We start from the raw sequence: 21,308 nt of genomic DNA, 5'->3' as shown, positions 1-21,308 counted from the left end.
CTGCCCGAGACCCGAGTGCCCGACGACCACTCGGCGCGCGGTCTCTGGCGTCCTCCTGCCCCTCGATGCTGCCGCCCAATAAAAAACGAGGCGCCCAGTCCCCAGGGGCCAGCGTGCTGCAAAAAGGGCCTACAGCACCCGGTATTCCCAGGCGGTCTCCCATCCAAGTACTAACCGGGCCCGACCCTGCTTAGCTTCCGAGATCAGACGAGATCGGGCGTTCCCAGGGTGGTATGGCAGAAGGCACTCCTGAGCCCCAGAGCACTGCTCTCCAGCGCGCAGGGGCAACCTCCGTGCCATGCCCCACAGAGCCACGGTTTCACCGGATGGCCACAAGGGCTGCAAGCCACCCTACTGCCCAACGGCCACGCGGGTCACAAGGTCTAGAGCCCTCCTGCCCCTCAATGCTGCGGCCCGATAAAAAACGAGGCGCCCGGTCCCCTGGGGCCAGCGTGCTGCAAAAAAGGCCTACAGCACCCGGTATTCCCAGGCGGTCTCCCATCCAAGTACTAACCGGGCCCGACCCTGCTTAGCTTCCGAGATCAGACGAGATCGGGCGTTCTCAGGGTGGTATGGCCGTAGGCACCCCTGAGCCCCAGATCACCGCTCTTCAGCGCTCAGAGGCAACCTCCCCGCCACGTCCCGCAGCGCCACAGGCCCACCGGCCGGTCGCCTGGGCTGCCCGCGTCCCTACTGCCCGAGGACCACTCGGCTCACGGGCTCTGGCGTCCTCCTGCCCCTCGATGCTGCCGCCCGATAAAAAACGAGGCGCCCAGTCCCCAGGGGCCAGCGTGCTGCAAAAAGGGCCTACAGCACCCGGTATTCCCAGGCGGTCTCCCATCCAAGTACTAACCGGGCCCGACCCTGCTTAGCTTCCGAGATCAGACGAGATCGGGCGTTCCCAGGGTGGTATGGCAGAAGGCACTCCTGAGCCCCAGAGCACTGCTCTCCAGCGCGCAGGGGCAACCTCCGTGCCGTGCCCCACAGAGCCACGGTTTCACCGGATGGCCAAAAGGGCTTCAAGCCACCCTACTGCTCAACGGCCACGCGGCTCACAAGGTCTAGAGCCCTCCTGCCCCTCAATGCTGCGGCCCGATAAAAAACGATGCGCCCGGTCCCCTGGGGCCAGCGTGCTGCAAGAAAGGCCTACAGCACCCGGTATTCCCAGGCGGTCTCCCATCCAAGTACTAACCGGGCCCGACCCGGCTTAGCTTCCGAGATCAGACGAGATCGGGCGTTCTCAGGGTGGTGTGGCCATAGGTTTTCTCAGACGCAGCCCCTCTCCTCCTCGCCCCCCACCCGGGGCCGGGTGGAGCTCCCTGGAGAGCTCTGCTGTCCTCTGGCCCTCCTGGGTCTCCGGGTGGCAAAGCAGATCGAAGAGAAGGGGTCCAAACGAGGAAAAAAGAAGAAGAATGGAAAAACGGGAACAGAGCTCACTCCGACCCCCGTCCAGCACGCAGTCTCTGCCGAGCGACGAATCCTCCCCCGGAGCCAGGCTTGGGGAAAATGTTTTCAAAAAAACCCGCGTTTCTCTCCGCGGCTGGGTGCAGTTAAAGGGACAGGACCACACATTTTTTTTCTTTCTTGGGCATATAAGCCAACGATAGGGGATAAAGGATTATCATATCATCAATCCAAGACATTCCACCCCTTATTCCATAGCGTTGGCTTAAGGCCCACCTTAACATCTTCCAACTTCAAACACACACATATATATATACACACCTATATACATACATACACACATACATATATACATATATACATATATACACATAACTATGTACAAATAATGTCACGAACGGTGAACGGTGGTATGTTGCCATCCCAACCTTACATGTGGCCTTCACCCAAAATTAAATTTCCCTGAGGGACACATTGTGTTTTTCCATCTTCCTGCATTATCCACCAAGTACACCCCGGTCCCTGAGCAAAGACAACCCCACGGATGGGTTTGTCTTTATGTGAGGCAGAATCAATCCAGACAGTTTTCCCTAACAAGCCTCTGGCATGTACTGCTGGGACCTTATCTCCATCCACTGTATGTAGAAGCTCAGATTGGGCAGGACCTGCTCGGTTGATGGAGCCTCGGGTATTGACTAACCAGGTGGCCTCTGCTAAATGTCGCTCCCAATTCTTATAAGTTCCCCCACCCAATGCCTTTAGGGTGGTTTTTAACAATCCATTATACCGTTCCACTTTGCCAGCGGCTGGTGCATGATAGGGAATGTGGTACACCCACTCAATGCCATGGTCTCTAGCCCAGTTGTTTATGAGGCTATTTTTAAAATGAGTTCCGTTATCTGACTCAATTCTCTCAGGGGTACCATGCCTCCACAGGACTTGGTTCTCAAGGCCCAGGATGGTGTTACGAGCAGAGGCATGAGGCACAGGGTAGGTTTCCAGCCACCCAGTGGTGGCTTCTACCATTGTGAGCACATAGCGCTTGCCATGGCGGGTTTGAGGCAGTGTGATGTAATCAATCTGCCAGGCCTCTCCATACTTATATTTTGACCACCTTCCACCATACCACAGGGGTTTCACCCGCTTGGCTTGCTTGATGGCAGCACATGTTTCACAGTCATGGATAACTTGAGAGATGCAGTCCATAGTTAGATCCACCCCTCGGTCTCGTGCCCACTTATAGGTGGCATCTCTGCCCTGATGGCCTGAGGCATCATGGGCCCATCGAGCTAGGAATAAATCTCCTTTATGCTGCCAATCCAAGTCTACCTGGGACACCTTTATCTTTGCAGCCTGATCTACCTGTTCATTGTTTCGGTGTTCCTCATTAGCTCGACTCTTGGGGACATGGGCGTCTACATGGCGGACCTTCACAGGTAGTCTCTCTGCCCGACTAGCGATGTCTTTCCACTCTTCAGCTGCCCAAATTGGTTTTCCCCTACGCTGCCAACCAGCCTTCTTCCACTTTTCCAGCCAACCCCACAGAGCATTGGCTACCACCCATGAATCAGTATAAAGGTAGAGCTTTGGCCATTTCTCTCTTTCAGCAATGTCCAGGGCTAACTGAACGGCTTTGAGCTCAGCAAATTGGCTCGATCCCCCCTCTTCTTCCCTAGCTTCTGCAACCCGTCGTGTGGGGCTCCACACAGCTGCTTTCCATTTTCTTTTTGTCCCTACAAGACGACAGGAACCATCAGTGAAAAGAGCGTAGCGTGTTTCATCTGCTGGCAGTTGGTTGTATGGTGGGGCTTCCTCTGCACGGGTCACCTGTTCCAGCTCCTCTTCCTCAGTCAGACTAAAATTTTCACCTTCAGGCCAATTTGTAATTATTTCCAAAATCCCAGGGCGATTCAGATTTCCCATACGGGCACGCTGTGTGATAAGGGCAATCCATTTGCTCCATGTGCCATTGGTGGCATGATGAGTAGAGGGAACCTCTGCTTTAAACATCCACCCCAGCACCGGTAGTCGAGGTGCCAGGAGGAGTTGTGCTTCTGTGCCACTTACCTCTGAGGCAGCTTGGACTCCTTCATATGCTGCTAGGATTTCTTTCTCTGTTGGGGTGTAGTTGGCTTCAGACCCTCTGTAACTTCGGCTCCAAAATCCCAGTGGTCGACCTCGGGTCTCACCAGGCACCTTCTGCCAAAGGCTCCAGGACAGGCCATGGCTCCCAGCTGCAGAGTAAAGCACATTCTTTACTTCTGGCCCTGTCCTGACCGGGCCAAGGGCTACTGCATGAGCAATCTCCCGCTTGATCTGGGTGAAGGCTTGCTGCTGTTCAGGGCCCCAATGGAAATCGTTCTTCTTGCGGGTTATGAGGTAGAGAGGACTCACGATCTGGCTGTACTCAGGGATGTGCATTCTCCAAAAGCCTATGGCACCTAGGAAAGCTTGCGTCTCCTTCTTGTTGGTTGGGGGGGGACATTGTGATGATTTTATTGATAACCTCAGTAGGAATCTGACGCCGTCCATCTTGCCACTTCACTCCTAGGAACTGGATCTCTTTGGCAGGCCCTTTGACTTTGCTCTTTTTTATAGCGAAACCGGCTTCCAGGAGAATCTGGATTACTTCCTTTCCTTTCTCAAATACTTCTTCTGCTGTGTCCCCCCACACAATGATGTCATCAATGTATTGCAAATGTTCTGGAGCCTCACCCTTTTCTAGTGCAGCCTGGATCAGTCCATGGCAGATGGTGGGACTGTGTTTCCACCCCTGGGGCAATCGGTTCCAGGTGTACTGCACGCCCCTCCAGGTGAAAGCACACTGAGGTCTGCACTCTGCTGCCAGAGGAATGGAGAAAAATGCATTTGCAATGTCAATAGTAGCATACCACTTTGCTGCCTTGGACTCTAGCTCATACTGGAGCTCCAGCATGTCTGGCACAGCAGCACTCAGAGGTGGAGTCACCTCATTCAAGGCACGATAGTCCACAGTCCATCTCCATTCTCCTTCAGATTTTCGCACAGGCCAGATGGGGCTGTTAAAGGATGAATGGGTCCTGCTGACCACCCCTTGGCTCTCCAGCTCACGGATTAGTTTGTGAATGGGAATCACGGCATCACGAGTTGTCCGGTACTGTCGGCGGTGCACAATCGAGGTTGCAATTGGTACTTGTTGCTCTTCTCCTTTCAGGAGTCCTACTGCAGATGGGTTCTCTGACAGTCCAGGCAAGGTGTTCAATTGTTTTATGCCCTCTGTCTCCACAGCAGCTATCCCAAATGCCCACTTGAGTCCCTTTGGGTCTTTGAAATATCCATTTCGGAGGAAATCTATACCCAAAATACATGGAGCCTCTGGGCCAGTCACAATGGAATGTTCTTTCCACTCTCTTCCAGTCAGGCTCACCTCAGCTTTCACGAGGGTCAAGTCTTGTGATCCTCCTGTAACGCCGGAAATAGAAATAGGTTCTGTCCCCACATGTCTCGATGGGATTATCGTGCATTGTGCACCAGTGTCAACTAAAGCCTCGTATTCTTTTGGCTCTGATGTGCCAGGCCACCGAATCCACACTGTCCAAAAAATTCGGTTTTCCCTGGCCTCTACCTGGCTAGAGGCAGGGCCCCTCTAACCATGGTGGGTATTTGTGTTAGAGGTTCCTTCAACGGAATCAGACATATTGAGTAGAGCTACGTCCCTTCTGGTGGAGTTCCTTCTCTGAGTCTTGCCCTCCTTCAATTCACGCACTCGTCGTGCCAGGACAGCAGTGGGTTGTCCATCCCACCTGTTCATGTTTTCTCCACTGTCACACAGGAAATAACACAACTCATGTCGAGGGATATATCCAGTTCTCATAGCTGAGGAGCGTCTGCGTGGGGTAGCAGAACCTCTGGTCTGTACTGCTGAGATTTGGAGAAGGCTGTCTTTAATCTCTTTACTGAGTTTCTCATGATTCTTCTCTATCTTATCTTCTAGTTTCTGCAGATTTGTTTCCACAGCTGAGATTCTTGCATTCATTGGGCTATGCACAACATCTGCATACGCTCGGAGTTTCCTTGTCATATCACGCACAGTCTTATGCCCGTCATCTTGCTTCATAATGGCTAAAGCAGAAGCATACCCTGATGGCCCAAGCTTTAGGAGTTTCCGCCACATCACAGGTGTACATTCTATCCTATCTGGGTCTATAATCGGATCTGGGTTTGCTATGTCCTCTGGGAAGACAATTTCTACCACTGCCATTTCTCTCAAGCGTTGAATCCCTTGTTCTATGGTTCTCCACTGGGTTTGTTGCGAATAGAGATCGTCGGGATGTAGGTATCTTTCCCTCGCAGCTCTGATAGCTCGTCTCCAGAGGCTGCTGCAGTCAGGCCCATCTCGTACAGTTTGGTTGATATCTGGGTCACGTGACACAGTCCCTAAATGCCTTGCCTCAGTAGCATCTAGAAGTGTAACATCGCCTGCAGCATCCCAAAGACGGACTAACCAACTCATCACAGATTCATCATCTCGTTGGACATAATCTTTTCTTAGGCTGTGAAGGTCTCTCACATTCATGGATTCAACAATGACCTCTGACTCAGTTGCTGGCCTTGAGGGTCCCTCCCCACTGTCATCTGGGCGATCAGTCTTAAATTGGGCTTTCCTGCTCCTTGTAATAGGAGCAACTGCCATTGGCTTAGGCTCCCTTACTTCCTGTTCTATAATATCTGACAGTGTACGATAAGCATATGCCAGGGCCCAACATATTGCACTACAGTTGTCTCTGCACTTCTCTTTCAGATACTTCCCCACCTCAGCTGGTCTCGGGATTTGTCCAGGGGGAAATTCCCAGTCTATTGGATCAGAGAATTTCTTTAAAGTTTTACCTATGTCCTCCCATACTCCACACCATTCAAATGTCCTCACATCTGGATTAGGTGCCTGCTCCTGCTCAGCCCCTCTGGACTTCTCAGCCCTCATTCTGGTAACACTGAACATCATATACACGGAAACTCCTAGGTAAAGCACCTGTACTAACAAGTTAATGGTCTCTTTAACATCCAGGGGAAACTGAATATTCTCAAAAGCTGATATACCAGATTTAAAGGGAAAGAGATGGGTGAGGAGCCAGGAAGCTTCACCCTCTACTTCTCTAACAGGTTGGGTAATATTACTAACAAAACTCCAAAACAGGTTACTAAAACTAGAGGAGGAATCTAACAGAGCATGTACATCTTTAACTGTTTCCCATACCTTCTTACAGATCGTCAGTATCACACACATTACTATAAAAAGCCGGAGTCGTGTCCCTGATTGGTGGAAATTATACATTAGGGACAGGATTGCCCCTACCTGTTGGTAGGGAAACAAACCTATGTGCCAAACAGACAGTATTACATCAAACAACCTCCCATCAAACAGCATAGTGACTACTGATGGCTGTAATTCAATACCAAGCGATTAAAACCAGAATGCAATTATTAGGGTTTTTTCTTCACTTTCTCTAACCCCACAAAAGGTGTAGAACAAGTAATCAAGGCCCCGTAAGTTGGGCGCCAAATATGTCCCGGGTTAATGATAAGACTCTCTCTCCTCCGAGAGCGAAGGGCCCCGACACCCCCTCCCCCACCCACAACAGAACCTCTCAGATGAAAGTGAAGAAAAACTATTTATTTAACAAAACCACGCAGAGTGCCCTACAAGGCACAGGGGAAGGGGAAAAACAAGGTGAAAGGCAGTTATTCAACCTGATTAAAAAGTCCTTTTCTCAGACGCAGTCCCTCTCCTCCTCGCCCCCCACCCGGGGCCGGGTGGAGCTCCCTGGAGAGCTCTGCTGTCATCTGGCCCTCCTGGGTCTCCGGGTGGCAAAGCAGATCGAAGAGAAGGGGTCCAAACGAGGAAAAAAAGAAGAAGAATGGAAAAAACGGGAACAAAGCTCACTCCGACCCCCGTCCAGCACGCAGTCTCTGCCGAGCGACGAATCCTCCCCCGGAGCGAGGCTTGGGGAAAATGTTTTCAAAAAAACCCGCGTTTCTCTCTGCGGCTGGGTGCAGTTAAAGGGACAGGACCACACATTTTTTTTCTTTCTTGGGCATATAAGCCAACGATAGGGGATAAAGGATTATCATATCATCAATCCAAGACAGCAGCCAAGAGCTCCACATCACCGCCCTTCAGCGTGCAGAGGCAACCTCCCCGCCACGTCCCGCAGCGTCACAGGCCCACTGGCCAGTCGCCCCGGCTGCCCGAGACCCGAGTACCCGAGGACCGCTCGGCTCACGGGATCTGGCGTCCTCCTGCCCCTCGATGCTGCCGCCCGATAAAAAACGAGGCGCCCAGTCCCCAGGGGCCAACGTGCTGCAAAAACGGCCTACAGCACCCGGTATTCCCAGGCAGTCTCCCATCCAAGTACTAACCGGGCCCGACCCTGCTTAGCTTCCGAGATCAGACGAGATCGGGCATTCTCAGAGTGGTATGGCCGTAGGCAACCCAGAGACCCAGAGGACCGCTCTCCAGCGCGCAGTGGCAGCCTCCGTGCCGTGCCCCGCAGAGCCACGGTTTCACCAGATGGCCACAAGGGCTGCAAGCCACCCGACTGCCCAACGGCCACGCGGCTCACAAGGTCTAGAGCCCTCCTGCCCCTCAATGCTGCGGCCCGATAAAAAACGAGGCGCCCGGTCCCCTGGGGCCAGCGTGCTGCAAAAAAGGCCTACAGCACCCGGTATTCCCAGGCGGTCTCCCATCCAAGTACTAACCGGGCCCGACCCTGCTTAGCTTTCGAGATCAGACGAGATTGGGCGTTCTCAGGGTGCTATGGCCGTAGACACCCCTGAGCCCAAGATAACCGCTCTTCAGCGTGCAGAGGCAACCTCCCCGCCACGTCCCACAGCGTTAAAGGCCTACCAGCCAGTCGCCCGGGCTGCCCGAGACCCGAGTGCCCGAGGACCACTCGGCTCACGGGCTCTGGCGTCATCCTGCCCCTCGATGCTGCCGCCCGAAAAAAACGAGGCGCCCAGTCCCCAGGGGCCAGCGTGCTGCAAAAAGGGCCTACAGCACCCGGTATTCCCAGGCGGTCTCCCATCCAAGTACTAACCGGGCCCGACCCTGCTTAGCTTCCGAGATCAGACGAGATCGGGCGTTCCCAGGGTGGTATGGCAGAAGGCACTCCTGAGCCCCAGAGCACTGCTCTCCAGCGCGCAGGGGCAACCTCCGTGAAGTGCCCCACAGAGCCACGGTTTCACCGGATGGCCACAAGGGCTGCAAGCCACCCTACTGCTCAACGGCCACGCGGCTCACAAGGTCTAGAGCCCTCCTGCCCCTCAATGCTGCGGCCCGATAAAAAACGAGGCGCCCGGTCCCCTGGGGCCAGCGTGCTGCAAGAAAGGCCTACAGCACCCGGTATTCCCAGGCGGTCTCCCATCCAAGTACTAACCGGGCCCGACCCTGCTTAGCTTCCGAGATCAGACGAGATCGGGCGTTCTCAGGGTGGTATGGCCGTAGGCAGCCAAGAGCTCCACATCACCGACCTTCAGCGTGCAGAGGCAACCTCCCCGCCACGTCCCGCAGCGTCACAGGCCCACTGGCCAGTCGCCCCGGCTGCCCGAGACCCGAGTACCCGAGGACCGCTCGGCTCGCGGGATCTGGCGTCCTCCTGCCCCTCGATGCTGCCGCCCGATAAAAAACGAGGCGCCCAGTCCCCAGGGGCCAACGTGCTGCAAAAACGGCCTACAGCACCCGGTATTCCCAGGCAGTCTCCCATCCAAGTACTAACCGGGCCCGACCCTGCTTAGCTTCCGAGATCAGACGAGATCGGGCATTCTCAGAGTGGTATGGCCGTAGGCAACCCAGAGACCCAGAGGACCGCTCTCCAGCGCGCAGTGGCAGCCTCCGTGCCGTGCCCCGCAGAGCCACGGTTTCACCAGATGGCCACAAGGGCTGCAAGCCACCCTACTGCCCAACGGCCACGCGGCTCACAAGGTCTAGAGCCCTCCTGCCCCTCAATGCTGCGGCCCGATAAAAAACGAGGCACCCGGTCCCCGGGGGCCAGCGTGCTGCAAAAAAGGCCTACAGCACCCGGTATTCCCAGGCAGTCTCCCATCCAAGTACTAACCGGGCCCGACCCTGCTTAGCTTCCGAGATCAGACGAGATCGGGCGTTCCAAGGGTGGTATGGCCGTAGGCAGCCAAGAGCTCCACATCACCGCCCTTCAGCGTACAGCGGCAACCTCCCCGCCACGTCCCGCAGCGTCACAGGCCCACCGGCCAGTCGCCCCGGCTGCCCGAGACCCGAGTGCCCGAGGACCGCTCGGCTCGCGGGATCTGGCGTCCTCCTGCCCCTCGATGCTGCCGCCCGATAAAAAACGAGGCGCCCGGTCCCCTGGGGCCAGCGTGCTGCAAAAAAGGCCTACAGCACCCGGTATTCCCAGGCGGTCTCCCATCCAAGTACTAACCGGGCCCGACCCTGCTTAGCTTCCGAGATCAGACGAGATCGGGCGTTCTCAGGGTGGTATGGCCGTAGGCACTCCTGAGCCCCAGATCACTGCTCTTCAGCGCTCAGAGGCAATCTCCCCGCCACGTCCCTCGGCGCCACAGGCCCACTGGCCGGTCGCCTGGGCTGCCCGCGTCCCTACTGCCCGAGGACCACTCGGCTCACAGGCTCTGGCGTCCTCCTGCCCCTCGATGCTGCAGCCCGATAAAAAACGAGGCGCCCAGTCCCCAGGGGCCAACGTGCTGCAAAAAGAGCCTACAGCACCCGGTATTCCCAGGCAGTCTCCCATCCAAGTACTAACCGGGCCCGACCCTGCTTAGCTTCCGAGATCAGACGAGATCGGGCATTCTCAGAGTGGTATGGCAGAAGGCAACCCAGAGACCCAGAGCACCGCTCTCCAGCGCGCAGTGGCAGCCTCCGTGCCCTGCCCCACAGAGCCACGGTTCCACCGGACAGCCACATTGGCTGCCCGCGACCATACTGCCCAAAGGCTCCTCGGCTCACAAGCTCTAGAACACTCTGGTGCCCCTCAATGCTTCTGCCCCATATAAAACGAGACGCCCGGCCCCCAGGGGACAGCTTGCCGAAAAAACATCCTACAGCACCCGGTATTCCCTGGCGGTCTCCCATCCAAGTACTAACCGGGCCCGACCCTGCTTAGCTTCCGAGATCAGACGAGATCGGGCATTCTCAGAGTGGTATGGCCGTAGGCAACCCAGAGACCCAGAGGACCGCTCTCCAGCGCGCAGTGGCAGCCTCCGTGCCGTGCCCCGCAGAGCCACGGTTTCACCAGATGGCCACAAGGGCTGCAAGCCACCCGACTGCCCAACGGCCACGCGGCTCACAAGGTCTAGAGCCCTCCTGCCCCTCAATGCTGCGGCCCGATAAAAAACGAGGCGCCCGGTCCCCTGGGGCCAGCGTGCTGCAAGAAAGGCCTACAGCACCCGGTATCCCCAGGCGGTCTCCCATCCAAGTACTAACCGGGCCCGACCCTGCTTAGCTTCCGAGATCAGATGAGATCGGGCGTTCTCAGGGTGGTATGGCCGTAGGCAGCCAAGAGCTCCACATCACCGCTCTTCAGCGTGCAGCGGCAACCTCCCCGCCACGTCCCGCAGCGTTACAGGCACACCGGCCGGTCGCCTGGGCTGCCCGAGACCCGAGTGCCCGAGGACCACTCGGCTCGCGGGCTCTGGCGTCCTCCTGCCCCTCGATGCTGCCGCCCAATGAAAAATGAGGCGCCCAGTCCCCAGGGGCCAGCGTGCTGCAAAAAGAGCCTACAGCACCCGGTATTCCCAGGCGGTCTCCCATCCAAGTACTAACCGGGCCCGACCCTGCTTAGCTTCCGAGATCAGACGAGATCGGGCGTTCTCAGGGTGGTATGGCCGTAGGCACCCCTGAGCCCCAGATCACCGCTCTTCAGCGTGCAGAGGCAACCTCCCCGCCACGTCCCGCAGCGTTACAGGCACACCGGCCGGTCGCCAGGGCTGCCCGAGACCCGAGTGCCCGACGACCACTCGGCGCGCGGTCTCTGGCGTCCTCCTGCCCCTCGATGCTGCCGCCCAATAAAAAACGAGGCGCCCAGTCCCCAGGGGCCAGCGTACTGCAAAAAGGGCCTACAGCACCCGGTATTCCCAGGCGGTCTCCCATCCAAGTACTAACCGGGCCCGACCCTGCTTAGTTTCCGAGATCAGACGAGATCGGGCGTTCCCAGGGTGGTATGGCAGAAGGCACTCCTGAGCCCCAGAGCACTGCTCTCCAGCGCGCAGGGGCAACCTCCGTGCCATGCCCCACAGAGCCACGGTTTCACCGGATGGCCACAAGGGCTGCAAGCCACCCTACTGCTCAACGGCCACGCGGCTCACAAGGTCTAGAGCCCTCCTGCCCCTCAATGCTGCGGCCCGATAAAAAACGAGGCGCCCGGTCCCCTGGGGCCAGCGTGCTGCAAGAAAGGCCTACAGCACCCGGTATTCCCAGGCGGTCTCCCATCCAAGTACTAACCGGGCCCGACCCGGCTTAGCTTCCGAGATCAGACGAGATCGGGCGTTCTCAGGGTGGTATGGCCGTAGGCAGCCAAGAGCTCCACATCACCGCCCTTCAGCGTGCAGAGGCAACCTCCCCGCCACGTCCCGCAGCGTCACAGGCCCACCGGCCAGTCGCCCCGGCTGCCCGAGACCCGAGTGCCCGAGGACCGCTCGGCTCGCGGGATCTGGCGTCCTCCTGCCCCTCGATGCTGCCGCCCGATAAAAAACGAGGCGCCCAGTCCCCAGGGGCCAACGTGCTGCAAAAACGGCCTACAGCACCCGGTATTCCCAGGCGGTCTCCCATCCAAGTACTAACCGGGCCCGACCCTGCTTAGCTTCCGAGATCAGACGAGATCGGGCATTCTCAGAGTGGTATGGCCGTAGGCAACCCAGAGACCCAGAGGACCGCTCTCCAGCGCGCAGTGGCAGCCTCCGTGCCGTGCCCCGCAGAGCCACGGTTTCACCAGATGGCCACAAGGGCTGCAAGCCACCCTACTGCCCAACGGCCACGCGGGTCACAAGGTCTAGAGCCCTCCTGCCCCTCAATGCTGCGGCCCCATAAAAACGAGGCGCCCGGTCCCCTGGGGCCAGCGTGCTGCAAAAAAGGCCTACAGCACCCGGTATTCCCAGGCGGTCTCCCATCCAAGTACTAACCGGGCCCGACCCTGCTTAGCTTCCGAGATCAGACGAGATCGGGCGTTCTCAGGGTGGTATGGCCGTAGGCAGCCAAGAGCTCCACATCACCGCCCTTCAGCGTGCAGCGGCAACCTCCCAGCCACGTCCCGCAGCGTCACAGGCCCACCGGCCAGTCGCCCCGGCTGCCCGAGACCCGAGTGCCCGAGGACCACTCAGCTCGCGGGATCTGGCGTCCTCCTGCCCCTCGATGCTGCCGCCCGATAAAAAACGAGGCGCCCAGTCCCCAGGGGCCAACGTGCTGCAAAAACGGCCTACAGCACCCGGTATTCCCAGGCAGTCTCCCATCCAAGTACTAACCGGGCCCGACCCTGCTTAGCTTCCGAGATCAGACGAGATCGGGCATTCTCAGAGTGGTATGGCAGAAGGCAACCCAGAGACCCAGAGCACCGCTCTCCAGCGCGCAGTGGCAGCCTCCGTGCCCTGCCCCACAGAGCCACGGTTCCACCGGACAGCCACATTGGCTGCCCGCGACCATACTGCCCAAAGGCTCCTCGGCTCACAAGCTCTAGAACCCTCTGGTGCCCTGATGCTTCTGCCCGATATAAAACGAGACGCCCGGCCCCCAGGGGACAGCTTGCCGAAAAAACATCCTACAGCACCCGGTATTCCCAGGCGGTCTCCCATCCAAGTACTAACTGGGCCCGACCCTGCTTAGCTTCCGAGATCAGACGAGATCGGGCGTTCTCAGGGTGGTATGGCCGTAGGCAGCCAAGAGCTCCACATCACCGCTCTTCAGCGTGCAGCGGCAACCTCCCCGCCACGTCCCGCAGCGTTACAGGCACACCGGCCGGTCGCCCGGGCTGCCCGAGACCCGAGTGCCCGAGGACCACTCGGCTCGCGGGCTCTGGCGTCCTCCTGCCCCTCGATGCTGCCGCCCGATAAAAAACGAGGCGCCCAGTCCCCAGGGGCCAGCGTGCTGCAAAAAGGGCCTACAGCACCCGGTATTCCCAGGCGGTCTCCCATCCAAGTACTAACCGGGCCCGACCCTGCTTAGCTTCCGAGATCAGACGAGATCGGGCATTCCCAGAGTGGTATGGCAGAAGGCAACCCTGAGCCCCAGAGCACTGCTCTCCAGCGCGCAGGGGCAACCTCCGTGCCATGCCCCACAGAGCCACGGTTTCACCAGATGGCCACAAGGGCTGCAAGCCACCCTACTGCCCAACGGCCACGCGGGTCACAAGGTCTAGAGCCCTCCTGCCCCTCAATGCTGCGGCCCCATAAAAAACGAGGCGCCCGGTCCCCTGGGGCCAGCGTGCTGCAAAAAAGGCCTACAGCACCCGGTATTCCCAGGCGGTCTCCCATCCAAGTACTAACCGGGCCCGACCCTGCTTAGCTTCCGAGATCAGACAAGATCGGGCGTTCTCAGGGTGGTATGGCCGTAGGCAGCCAAGAGCTCCACATCACCGCCCTTCAGCGTGCAGCGGCAACCTCCCAGCCACGTCCCGCAGCGTCACAGGCCCACCGGCCAGTCGCCCCGGCTGCCCGAGACCCGAGTGCCCGAGGACCGCTCAGCTCGCGGGATCTGGCGTCCTCCTGCCCCTCGATGCTGCCGCCCGATAAAAAACGAGGCGCCCAGTCCCCAGGGGCCAACGTGCTGCAAAAACGGCCTACAGCACCCGGTATTCCCAGGCAGTCTCCCATCCAAGTACTAACCGGGACCGACCCTGCTTAGCTTCCGAGATCAGACGAGATCGGGCATTCTCAGAGTGGTATGGCAGAAGGCAACCCAGAGACCCAGAGCACCGCTCTCCAGCGCGCAGTGGCAGCCTCCGTGCCCTGCCCCACAGAGCCACGGTTCCACCGGACAGCCACATTGGCTGCCCGCGACCATACTGCCCAAAGGCTCCTCGGCTCACAAGCTCTAGAACCCTCTGGTGCCCTGATGCTTCTGCCCGATATAAAACGAGACGCCCGGCCCCCAGGGGACAGCTTGCCGAAAAAACATCCTACAGCACCCGGTATTCCCAGGCGGTCTCCCATCCAAGTACTAACTGGGCCCGACCCTGCTTAGCTTCCGAGATCAGACGAGATCGGGCGTTCTCAGGGTGGTATGGCCGTAGGCACCCCTGAGCCCCAGATCACCGCTCTTCAGCGTGCAGAGGCAACCTCCCCGCCACGTCCCGCAGCGTTACAGGCACACCGGCCGGTCGCCTGGGCTGCCCGAGACCCGAGTGCCCGAGGACCACTCGGCTCGCGGGATCTGGCGTCCTCCTGCCCCTCGATGCTGCCGCCCGATAAAAAACGAGGCGCCCGGTCCCCAGGGGCCAGCGTGCTGCAAAAAAGGCCTACAGCACCCGGTATTCCCAGGCGGTCTCCCATCCAAGTACTAACCGGGCCCGACCCTGCTTAGCTTCCGAGATCAGACGAGATCGGGCGTTCTCAGGGTGGTATGGCCGTAGGCAGCCAAGAGCTCCACATCACCGCCCTTCAGCGTGCAGCGGCAACCTCCCCGCCACGTCCCGCAGCGTCACAGGCCCACCGGCCAGTCGCCCCGGCTGCCCGAGACCCGAGTGCCCGAGGACCGCTCGGCTCGCGGGATCTGGCGTCCTCCTGCCCCTCGATGCTGCCGCCCGATAAAAAACGAGGCGCCCAGTCCCCAGGGGCCAACGTGCTGCAAAAACGGCCTACAGCACCCGGTATTCCCAGGCAGTCTCCCATCCAAGTACTAACCGGGCCCGACCCTGCTTAGCTTCCGAGATCAGACGAGATCGGGCATTCTCAGAGTGGTATGGCCGTAGGCAACCCAGAGACCCAGAGGACCGCTCTCCAGCGCGCAGTGGCAGCCTCCGTGCCGTGCCCCGCAGAGCCACGGTTTCACCAGATGGCCACAAGGGCTGCAAGCCACCCTACTGCCCAACGGCCACGCGGCTCACAAGGTCTAGAGCCCTCCTGCCCCTCAATGCTGCGGCCCGATAAAAAACGAGGCGCCCGGTCCCCTGGGGCCAGCGTGCTGCAAAAAAGGCCTACAGCACCCGGTATTCCCAGGCGGTCTCCCATCCAAGTACTAACCGGGCCCGACCCTGCTTAGCTTCCGAGATCAGACGAGATCGGGCGTTCTCAGGGTGGTATGGCCGTAGGCACTCCTGAGCCCCAGATCACCGCTCTTCAGCGTGCAGAGGCAACCTCCCCGCCACGTCCCGCAGCGTCACAGGCCCACCGGCCAGTCGCCCGGGCTGCCCGAGACCCGAGTGCCCGAGGACCACTCGGCTCACAGGCTCTGGCGTCCTCCTGCCCCTCGATGCTGCCGCCCGATAAAAAACGAGGCGCCCAGTCCCCAGGGGCCAGCGTGCTGCAAAAAGGGCCTACAGCACCCGGTATTCCCAGGCGGTCTCCCATCCAAGTACTAACCGGGCCCGACCCTGCTTAGCTTCCGAGATCAGACGAGATCGGGCGTTCTCAGGGTGGTATGGCCGTAGGCACCCCTGAGCCCCAGATCACCGCTCTTCAGCGTGCAGAGGCAACCTCCCCGCCACGTCCCGCAGCGTTACAGGCACACCGGCCGGTCGCCCGGGCTGCCCGAGACCCGAGTGCCCGACGACCACTCGGCGCGCGGTCTCTGGCGTCCTCCTGCCCCTCGATGCTGCCGCCCAATAAAAAACGAGGCGCCCAGTCCCCAGGGGCCAGCGTGCTGCAAAAAGGGCCTACAGCACCCGGTATTCCCAGGCGGTCTCCCATCCAAGTACTAACCGGGCCCGACCCTGCTTAGCTTCCGAGATCAGACGAGGTCGGGCGTTCCCAGGGTGGTATGGCAGAAGGCACTCCTGAGCCCCAGAGCACTGCTCTCCAGCGCGCAGGGGCAACCTCCGTGCCGTGCCCCACAGAGCCACGGTTTCACCGGATGGCCACAAGGGCTGCAAGCCACCCTACTGCTCAACGGCCACGCGGCTCACAAGGTCTAGAGCCCACCTGCCCCTCAATGCTGCGGCCCGATAAAAAACGAGGTGTCTGGTCCCCTGGGGCCAGCGTGCTGCAAGAAAGGCCTACAGCACCCGGTATTCCCAGGCGGTCTCCCATCCAAGTACTAACCGGGCCCGACCCGGCTTAGCTTCCGAGATCAGACGAGATCGGGCGTTCTCAGGGTGGTATGGCCGTAGGCAGCCAAGAGCTCCACATCACCGCCCTTCAGCGTGCAGAGGCAACCTCCCCGCCACGTCCCGCAGCGTCACAGGCCCACTGGCCAGTCGCCCCGGCTGCCCGAGACCCGAGTACCCGAGGACCGCTCGGCTCGCGGGATCTGGCGTCCTCCTGCCCCTCGATGCTGCCGCCCGATAAAAAACGAGGCGCCCAGTCCCCAGGGGCCAACGTGCTGCAAAAACGGCCTACAGCACCCGGTATTCCCAGGCAGTCTCCCATCCAAGTACTAACCGGGCCCGACCCTGCTTAGCTTCCGAGATCAGACGAGATCGGGCATTCTCAGAGTGGTATGGCCGTAGGCAACCCAGAGACCCAGAGGACCGCTCTCCAGCGCGCAGTGGCAGCCTCCGTGCCGTGCCCCGCAGAGCCACGGTTTCACCAGATGGCCACAAGGGCTGCAAGCCACCCTACTGCCCAACGGCCACGCGGCTCACAAGGTCTAGAGCCCTCCTGCCCCTCAATGCTGCGGCCCGATAAAAAACGAGGCGCCCGGTCCCCTGGGGCCAGCGTGCTGCAAAAAAGGCCTACAGCACCCGGTATTCCCAGGCGGTCTCCCATCCAAGTACTAACCGGGCCCGACCCTGCTTAGCTTCCGAGATCAGACGAGATCGGGCGTTCTCAGGGTGGTATGGCCGTAGGCAGCCAAGAGCTCCACATCACCGCTCTTCAGCGTGCAGCGGCAACCTCCCCGCCACGTCCCGCAGCGTCACAGGCCCACCGGCCGGTCGCCTGGGCTGCCCGAGACCCGAGTGCCCGAGGACCACTCGGCTCGCGGGCTCTGGCGTCCTCCTGCCCCTCGATGCTGCCGCCCGATAAAAAACGAGGCGCCCAGTCCCCAGGGGCCAGCGTGCTGCAAAAAGGGCCTACAGCACCCGGTATTCCCAGGCGGTCTCCCATCCAAGTACTAACCGGGCCCGACCCTGCTTAGCTTCCGAGATCAGACGAGATCGGGCGTTCTCAGGGTGGTATGGCCGTAGGCACCCCTGAGCCCCAGATCACCGCTCTTCAGCGTGCAGAGGCAACCTCCCCGCCACGTCCCGCAGCGTTACAGGCCCACCGGCCGGTCGCCTGGGCTGCCCGAGACCCGAGTGCCCGAGGACCACTCGGCTCACGGGCTCTGGCGTCCTCCTGCCCCTCGATGCTGCCGCCCAATAAAAAACGAGGCGCCCAGTCCCCAGGGGCCAGCGTGCTGCAAAAAGGGCCTACAGCACCCGGTATTCCCAGGCGGTCTCCCATCCAAGTACTAACCGGGCCCGACCCTGCTTAGCTTCCGAGATCAGACGAGATCGGGCGTTCCCAGGGTGGTATGGCAGAAGGCACTCCTGAGCCCCAGAGCACTGCTCTCCAGCGCGCAGGGGCAACCTCCGTGCCGTGCCCCACAGAGCCACGGTTTCACCGGATGGCCACAAGGGCTGCAAGCCACCCTACTGCTCAACGGCCACGCGGCTCACAAGGTCTAGAGCCCTCCTGCCCCTCAATGCTGCGGCCCGATAAAAAACGAGGCGCCCGGTCCCCTGGGGCCAGCGTGCTGCAAAAAAGGCCTACAGCACCCGGTATTCCCAGGCGGTCTCCCATCCAAGTACTAACCGGGCCCGACCCTGCTTAGCTTCCGAGATCAGACGAGATCGGGCGTTCTCAGGGTGGTATGGCCGTAGGCAGCCAAGAGCTCCACATCACCGCCCTTCAGCGTGCAGCGGCAACCTCCCAGCCACGTCCCGCAGCGTCACAGGCCCACCGGCCAGTCGCCCCGGCTGCCCGAGACCCGAGTGCCCGAGGACCGCTCGGCTCGCGGGATCTGGCGTCCTCCTGCCCCTCGATGCTGCCGCCCGATAAAAAACGAGGCGCCCAGTCCCCAGGGGCCAACGTGCTGCAAAAACGGCCTACAGCACCCGGTATTCCCAGGCAGTCTCCCATCCAAGTACTAACCGGGCCCGACCCTGCTTAGCTTCCGAGATCAGACGAGATCGGGCATTCTCAGAGTGGTATGGCCGTAGGCAACCCAGAGACCCAGAGGACCGCTCTCCAGCGCGCAGTGGCAGCCTCCGTGCCGTGCCCCGCAGAGCCACGGTTTCACCAGATGGCCACAAGGGCTGCAAGCCACCCTACTGCCCAACGGCCACGCGGCTCACAAGGTCTAGAGCCCTCCTGCCCCTCAATGCTGCGGCCCGATAAAAAACGAGGCGCCCGGTCCCCGGGGGCCAGCGTGCTGCAAAAAAGGCCTACAGCACCCGGTATTCCCAGGCGGTCTCCCATCCAAGTACTAACCGGGCCCGACCCTGCTTAGCTTCCGAGATCAGACGAGATCGGGCGTTCTCAGGGTGGTATGGCCGTAGGCAGCCAAGAGCTCCACATCACCGCCCTTCAGCGTACAGCGGCAACCTCCCCGCCACGTCCCGCAGCGTCACAGGCCCACCGGCCAGTCGCCCCGGCTGCCCGAGACCCGAGTGCCCGAGGACCGCTCGGCTCGCGGGATCTGGCGTCCTCCTGCCCCTCGATGCTGCCGCCCGATAAAAAACGAGGCGCCCGGTCCCCTGGGGCCAGCGTGCTGCAAAAAAGGCCTACAGCACCCGGTATTCCCAGGCGGTCTCCCATCCAAGTACTAACCGGGCCCGACCCTGCTTAGCTTCCGAGATCAGACGAGATCGGGCGTTCTCAGGGTGGTATGGCCGTAGGCACTCCTGAGCCCCAGATCACTGCTCTTCAGCGCTCAGAGGCAATCTCCCCGCCACGTCCCTCGGCGCCACAGGCCCACTGGCCGGTCGCCTGGGCTGCCCGCGTCCCTACTGCCCGAGGACCACTCGGCTCACAGGCTCTGGCGTCCTCCTGCCCCTCGATGCTGCAGCCCGATAAAAAACGAGGCGCCCAGTCCCCAGGGGCCAACGTGCTGCAAAAAGAGCCTACAGCACCCGGTATTCCCAGGCAGTCTCCCATCCAAGTACTAACCGGGCCCGACCCTGCTTAGCTTCCGAGATCAGACGAGATCGGGCATTCTCAGAGTGGTATGGCAGAAGGCAACCCAGAGACCCAGAGCACCGCTCTCCAGCGCGCAGTGGCAGCCTCCGTGCCCTGCCCCACAGAGCCACGGTTCCACCGGACAGCCACATTGGCTGCCCGCGACCATACTGCCCAAAGGCTCCTCGGCTCACAAGCTCTAGAACCCTCTGGTGCCCCTCAATGCTTCTGCCCGATATAAAACGAGACGCCCGGCCCCCAGGGGACAGCTTGCCGAAAAAACATCCTACAGCACCCGGTATTCCCAGGCGGTCTCCCATCCAAGTACTAACCGGGCCCGACCCTGCTTAGCTTCCGAGATCAGACGAGATCGGGCGTTCCCAGGGTGGTATGGCAGAAGGCACTCCTGAGCCCCAGAGCACTGCTCTCCAGCGCGCAGGGGCAACCTCCGTGCCGTGCCCCACAGAGCCACGGTTTCACCGGATGGCCACAAGGGCTGCAAGCCACCCTACTGCTCAACGGCCACGCGGCTCACAAGGTCTAGAGCCCTCCTGCCCCTCAATGCTGCGGCCCGATAAAAAACGAGGCGCCCGGTCCCCTGGGGCCAGCGTGCTGCAAGAAAGGCCTACAGCACCCGGTATTCCCAGGCGGTCTCCCATCCAAGTACTAACCGGGCCCGACCCGGCTTAGCTTCCGAGATCAGACGAGATCGGGCGTTCTCAGGGTGGTATGGCCATAGGCAGCCAAGAGCTCCACATCACCGCCCTTCAGCGTGCAGAGGCAACCTCCCCGCCACGTCCCGCAGCGTCACAGGCCCACTGGCCAGTCGCCCCGGCTGCCCGAGACCCGAGTACCCGAGGACCGCTCGGCTCGCGGGATCTGGCGTCCTCCTGCCCCTCGATGCTGCCGCCCGATAAAAAACGAGGCGCCCAGTCCCCAGGGGCCAACGTGCTGCAAAAACGGCCTACAGCACCCGGTATTCCCAGGCAGTCTCCCATCCAAGTACTAACCGGGCCCGACCCTGCTTAGCTTCCGAGATCAGACGAGATCGGGCATTCTCAGAGTGGTATGGCCGTAGGCAACCCAGAGACCCAGAGGACCGCTCTCCAGCGCGCAGTGGCAGCCTCCGTGCCGTGCCCCGCAGAGCCACGGTTTCACCAGATGGCCACAAGGGCTGCAAGCCACCCGACTGCCCAACGGCCACGCGGCTCACAAGGTCTAGAGCCCTCCTGCCCCTCAATGCTGCGGCCCGATAAAAAACGAGGCGCCCGGTCCCCTGGGGCCAGCGTGCTGCAAAAAAGGCCTACAGCACCCGGTATTCCCAGGCGGTCTCCCATCCAAGTACTAACCGGGCCCGACCCTGCTTAGCTTTCGAGATCAGACGAGATTGGGCGTTCTCAGGGTGCTATGGCCGTAGACACCCCTGAGCCCAAGATCACCGCTCTTCAGCGTGCAGAGGCAACCTCCCCGCCACGTCCCGCAGCGTTAAAGGCCTACCAGCCAGTCGCCCGGGCTGCCCGAGACCCGAGTGCCCGAGGACCACTCGGCTCGCGGGCTCTGGCGTCATCCTGCCCCTCGATGCTGCCGCCCAAAAAAAACGAGGCGCCCAGTCCCCAGGGGCCAGCGTGCTGCAA

The 21,308-nt window shown here is 60.4% G+C and overlaps 38 non-coding genes and 6 pseudogenes across 38 annotated transcripts; all 44 read right to left on the bottom strand.

Moving 5' to 3' along the window:
• Nucleotides 1-126: 126 nt before the first annotated feature.
• Nucleotides 127-245, bottom strand: LOC146420751 (5S ribosomal RNA). The gene has a single exon (XR_014848998.1). It is a non-coding gene; the product is annotated as a 5S ribosomal RNA (ribosomal RNA).
• A 220-nt stretch (nucleotides 246-465) lies between these two features.
• LOC146420750 (5S ribosomal RNA) lies at nucleotides 466-584 on the bottom strand. The gene has a single exon (XR_014849027.1). It is a non-coding gene; the product is annotated as a 5S ribosomal RNA (ribosomal RNA).
• Nucleotides 585-804: 220 nt separating this feature from the next.
• On the bottom strand, nucleotides 805-923 carry LOC146420749 (5S ribosomal RNA). Its single transcript, XR_014848997.1, has one exon. It is a non-coding gene; the product is annotated as a 5S ribosomal RNA (ribosomal RNA).
• Nucleotides 924-1,143: 220 nt separating this feature from the next.
• On the bottom strand, nucleotides 1,144-1,262 carry LOC146420748 (5S ribosomal RNA). The gene has a single exon (XR_014849009.1). It is a non-coding gene; the product is annotated as a 5S ribosomal RNA (ribosomal RNA).
• A 6,489-nt stretch (nucleotides 1,263-7,751) lies between these two features.
• LOC146420747 (5S ribosomal RNA) lies at nucleotides 7,752-7,870 on the bottom strand. The gene has a single exon (XR_014848984.1). It is a non-coding gene; the product is annotated as a 5S ribosomal RNA (ribosomal RNA).
• Nucleotides 7,871-8,090: 220 nt separating this feature from the next.
• On the bottom strand, nucleotides 8,091-8,209 carry LOC146420746 (5S ribosomal RNA; annotated as a pseudogene).
• Nucleotides 8,210-8,428: 219 nt separating this feature from the next.
• LOC146420745 (5S ribosomal RNA) lies at nucleotides 8,429-8,547 on the bottom strand. The gene has a single exon (XR_014848996.1). It is a non-coding gene; the product is annotated as a 5S ribosomal RNA (ribosomal RNA).
• A 220-nt stretch (nucleotides 8,548-8,767) lies between these two features.
• LOC146420744 (5S ribosomal RNA) lies at nucleotides 8,768-8,886 on the bottom strand. The gene has a single exon (XR_014849025.1). It is a non-coding gene; the product is annotated as a 5S ribosomal RNA (ribosomal RNA).
• Nucleotides 8,887-9,106: 220 nt separating this feature from the next.
• LOC146420743 (5S ribosomal RNA) lies at nucleotides 9,107-9,225 on the bottom strand. The gene has a single exon (XR_014848983.1). It is a non-coding gene; the product is annotated as a 5S ribosomal RNA (ribosomal RNA).
• Nucleotides 9,226-9,445: 220 nt separating this feature from the next.
• Nucleotides 9,446-9,564, bottom strand: LOC146420742 (5S ribosomal RNA). The gene has a single exon (XR_014848976.1). It is a non-coding gene; the product is annotated as a 5S ribosomal RNA (ribosomal RNA).
• A 220-nt stretch (nucleotides 9,565-9,784) lies between these two features.
• On the bottom strand, nucleotides 9,785-9,903 carry LOC146420741 (5S ribosomal RNA). Its single transcript, XR_014849024.1, has one exon. It is a non-coding gene; the product is annotated as a 5S ribosomal RNA (ribosomal RNA).
• Nucleotides 9,904-10,123: 220 nt separating this feature from the next.
• Nucleotides 10,124-10,242, bottom strand: LOC146420740 (5S ribosomal RNA; annotated as a pseudogene).
• A 222-nt stretch (nucleotides 10,243-10,464) lies between these two features.
• LOC146420739 (5S ribosomal RNA) lies at nucleotides 10,465-10,583 on the bottom strand. Its single transcript, XR_014849005.1, has one exon. It is a non-coding gene; the product is annotated as a 5S ribosomal RNA (ribosomal RNA).
• A 220-nt stretch (nucleotides 10,584-10,803) lies between these two features.
• Nucleotides 10,804-10,922, bottom strand: LOC146420738 (5S ribosomal RNA). Its single transcript, XR_014849061.1, has one exon. It is a non-coding gene; the product is annotated as a 5S ribosomal RNA (ribosomal RNA).
• A 220-nt stretch (nucleotides 10,923-11,142) lies between these two features.
• On the bottom strand, nucleotides 11,143-11,261 carry LOC146420737 (5S ribosomal RNA). Its single transcript, XR_014849050.1, has one exon. It is a non-coding gene; the product is annotated as a 5S ribosomal RNA (ribosomal RNA).
• A 220-nt stretch (nucleotides 11,262-11,481) lies between these two features.
• On the bottom strand, nucleotides 11,482-11,600 carry LOC146420736 (5S ribosomal RNA). The gene has a single exon (XR_014849020.1). It is a non-coding gene; the product is annotated as a 5S ribosomal RNA (ribosomal RNA).
• Nucleotides 11,601-11,820: 220 nt separating this feature from the next.
• LOC146420735 (5S ribosomal RNA) lies at nucleotides 11,821-11,939 on the bottom strand. The gene has a single exon (XR_014848957.1). It is a non-coding gene; the product is annotated as a 5S ribosomal RNA (ribosomal RNA).
• Nucleotides 11,940-12,159: 220 nt separating this feature from the next.
• Nucleotides 12,160-12,278, bottom strand: LOC146420734 (5S ribosomal RNA). The gene has a single exon (XR_014848967.1). It is a non-coding gene; the product is annotated as a 5S ribosomal RNA (ribosomal RNA).
• Nucleotides 12,279-12,497: 219 nt separating this feature from the next.
• LOC146420733 (5S ribosomal RNA) lies at nucleotides 12,498-12,616 on the bottom strand. Its single transcript, XR_014849023.1, has one exon. It is a non-coding gene; the product is annotated as a 5S ribosomal RNA (ribosomal RNA).
• A 220-nt stretch (nucleotides 12,617-12,836) lies between these two features.
• Nucleotides 12,837-12,955, bottom strand: LOC146420732 (5S ribosomal RNA; annotated as a pseudogene).
• Nucleotides 12,956-13,175: 220 nt separating this feature from the next.
• On the bottom strand, nucleotides 13,176-13,294 carry LOC146420731 (5S ribosomal RNA). Its single transcript, XR_014848991.1, has one exon. It is a non-coding gene; the product is annotated as a 5S ribosomal RNA (ribosomal RNA).
• A 220-nt stretch (nucleotides 13,295-13,514) lies between these two features.
• On the bottom strand, nucleotides 13,515-13,633 carry LOC146420730 (5S ribosomal RNA). Its single transcript, XR_014849017.1, has one exon. It is a non-coding gene; the product is annotated as a 5S ribosomal RNA (ribosomal RNA).
• Nucleotides 13,634-13,853: 220 nt separating this feature from the next.
• Nucleotides 13,854-13,972, bottom strand: LOC146420729 (5S ribosomal RNA). Its single transcript, XR_014848963.1, has one exon. It is a non-coding gene; the product is annotated as a 5S ribosomal RNA (ribosomal RNA).
• A 220-nt stretch (nucleotides 13,973-14,192) lies between these two features.
• Nucleotides 14,193-14,311, bottom strand: LOC146420728 (5S ribosomal RNA; annotated as a pseudogene).
• A 220-nt stretch (nucleotides 14,312-14,531) lies between these two features.
• Nucleotides 14,532-14,650, bottom strand: LOC146420727 (5S ribosomal RNA). Its single transcript, XR_014848990.1, has one exon. It is a non-coding gene; the product is annotated as a 5S ribosomal RNA (ribosomal RNA).
• A 220-nt stretch (nucleotides 14,651-14,870) lies between these two features.
• LOC146420726 (5S ribosomal RNA) lies at nucleotides 14,871-14,989 on the bottom strand. Its single transcript, XR_014849022.1, has one exon. It is a non-coding gene; the product is annotated as a 5S ribosomal RNA (ribosomal RNA).
• A 220-nt stretch (nucleotides 14,990-15,209) lies between these two features.
• LOC146420725 (5S ribosomal RNA) lies at nucleotides 15,210-15,328 on the bottom strand. Its single transcript, XR_014848982.1, has one exon. It is a non-coding gene; the product is annotated as a 5S ribosomal RNA (ribosomal RNA).
• Nucleotides 15,329-15,548: 220 nt separating this feature from the next.
• LOC146420724 (5S ribosomal RNA) lies at nucleotides 15,549-15,667 on the bottom strand. Its single transcript, XR_014849014.1, has one exon. It is a non-coding gene; the product is annotated as a 5S ribosomal RNA (ribosomal RNA).
• A 220-nt stretch (nucleotides 15,668-15,887) lies between these two features.
• On the bottom strand, nucleotides 15,888-16,006 carry LOC146420723 (5S ribosomal RNA). The gene has a single exon (XR_014849003.1). It is a non-coding gene; the product is annotated as a 5S ribosomal RNA (ribosomal RNA).
• Nucleotides 16,007-16,226: 220 nt separating this feature from the next.
• On the bottom strand, nucleotides 16,227-16,345 carry LOC146420722 (5S ribosomal RNA). Its single transcript, XR_014849016.1, has one exon. It is a non-coding gene; the product is annotated as a 5S ribosomal RNA (ribosomal RNA).
• A 220-nt stretch (nucleotides 16,346-16,565) lies between these two features.
• On the bottom strand, nucleotides 16,566-16,684 carry LOC146420721 (5S ribosomal RNA). The gene has a single exon (XR_014848956.1). It is a non-coding gene; the product is annotated as a 5S ribosomal RNA (ribosomal RNA).
• Nucleotides 16,685-16,904: 220 nt separating this feature from the next.
• On the bottom strand, nucleotides 16,905-17,023 carry LOC146420720 (5S ribosomal RNA). The gene has a single exon (XR_014848980.1). It is a non-coding gene; the product is annotated as a 5S ribosomal RNA (ribosomal RNA).
• Nucleotides 17,024-17,243: 220 nt separating this feature from the next.
• LOC146420719 (5S ribosomal RNA) lies at nucleotides 17,244-17,362 on the bottom strand. The gene has a single exon (XR_014848992.1). It is a non-coding gene; the product is annotated as a 5S ribosomal RNA (ribosomal RNA).
• Nucleotides 17,363-17,582: 220 nt separating this feature from the next.
• LOC146420718 (5S ribosomal RNA) lies at nucleotides 17,583-17,701 on the bottom strand. Its single transcript, XR_014848981.1, has one exon. It is a non-coding gene; the product is annotated as a 5S ribosomal RNA (ribosomal RNA).
• Nucleotides 17,702-17,921: 220 nt separating this feature from the next.
• Nucleotides 17,922-18,040, bottom strand: LOC146420717 (5S ribosomal RNA). The gene has a single exon (XR_014848995.1). It is a non-coding gene; the product is annotated as a 5S ribosomal RNA (ribosomal RNA).
• Nucleotides 18,041-18,260: 220 nt separating this feature from the next.
• LOC146420716 (5S ribosomal RNA) lies at nucleotides 18,261-18,379 on the bottom strand. Its single transcript, XR_014848970.1, has one exon. It is a non-coding gene; the product is annotated as a 5S ribosomal RNA (ribosomal RNA).
• A 220-nt stretch (nucleotides 18,380-18,599) lies between these two features.
• LOC146420715 (5S ribosomal RNA) lies at nucleotides 18,600-18,718 on the bottom strand. The gene has a single exon (XR_014848979.1). It is a non-coding gene; the product is annotated as a 5S ribosomal RNA (ribosomal RNA).
• Nucleotides 18,719-18,938: 220 nt separating this feature from the next.
• On the bottom strand, nucleotides 18,939-19,057 carry LOC146420714 (5S ribosomal RNA). The gene has a single exon (XR_014848959.1). It is a non-coding gene; the product is annotated as a 5S ribosomal RNA (ribosomal RNA).
• Nucleotides 19,058-19,277: 220 nt separating this feature from the next.
• Nucleotides 19,278-19,396, bottom strand: LOC146420713 (5S ribosomal RNA). Its single transcript, XR_014849059.1, has one exon. It is a non-coding gene; the product is annotated as a 5S ribosomal RNA (ribosomal RNA).
• Nucleotides 19,397-19,616: 220 nt separating this feature from the next.
• On the bottom strand, nucleotides 19,617-19,735 carry LOC146420712 (5S ribosomal RNA; annotated as a pseudogene).
• Nucleotides 19,736-19,957: 222 nt separating this feature from the next.
• Nucleotides 19,958-20,076, bottom strand: LOC146420711 (5S ribosomal RNA). The gene has a single exon (XR_014849011.1). It is a non-coding gene; the product is annotated as a 5S ribosomal RNA (ribosomal RNA).
• Nucleotides 20,077-20,296: 220 nt separating this feature from the next.
• Nucleotides 20,297-20,415, bottom strand: LOC146420710 (5S ribosomal RNA). Its single transcript, XR_014848973.1, has one exon. It is a non-coding gene; the product is annotated as a 5S ribosomal RNA (ribosomal RNA).
• Nucleotides 20,416-20,635: 220 nt separating this feature from the next.
• Nucleotides 20,636-20,754, bottom strand: LOC146420709 (5S ribosomal RNA). The gene has a single exon (XR_014848978.1). It is a non-coding gene; the product is annotated as a 5S ribosomal RNA (ribosomal RNA).
• A 220-nt stretch (nucleotides 20,755-20,974) lies between these two features.
• On the bottom strand, nucleotides 20,975-21,093 carry LOC146420708 (5S ribosomal RNA; annotated as a pseudogene).
• Nucleotides 21,094-21,308: the final 215 nt, after the last annotated feature.

The sequence above is a fragment of the Lichenostomus cassidix genome, unplaced genomic scaffold (assembly GCF_008360975.1).
Source record: "Lichenostomus cassidix isolate B80296 unplaced genomic scaffold, HeHo_3.0 HiC_scaffold_49, whole genome shotgun sequence".
Taxonomy (NCBI): Eukaryota; Metazoa; Chordata; class Aves; order Passeriformes; family Meliphagidae; genus Lichenostomus; species Lichenostomus cassidix.
Note: the sequence above shows the minus strand (reverse complement) of the source record. Positions and strands in the feature narration are given on the sequence as shown.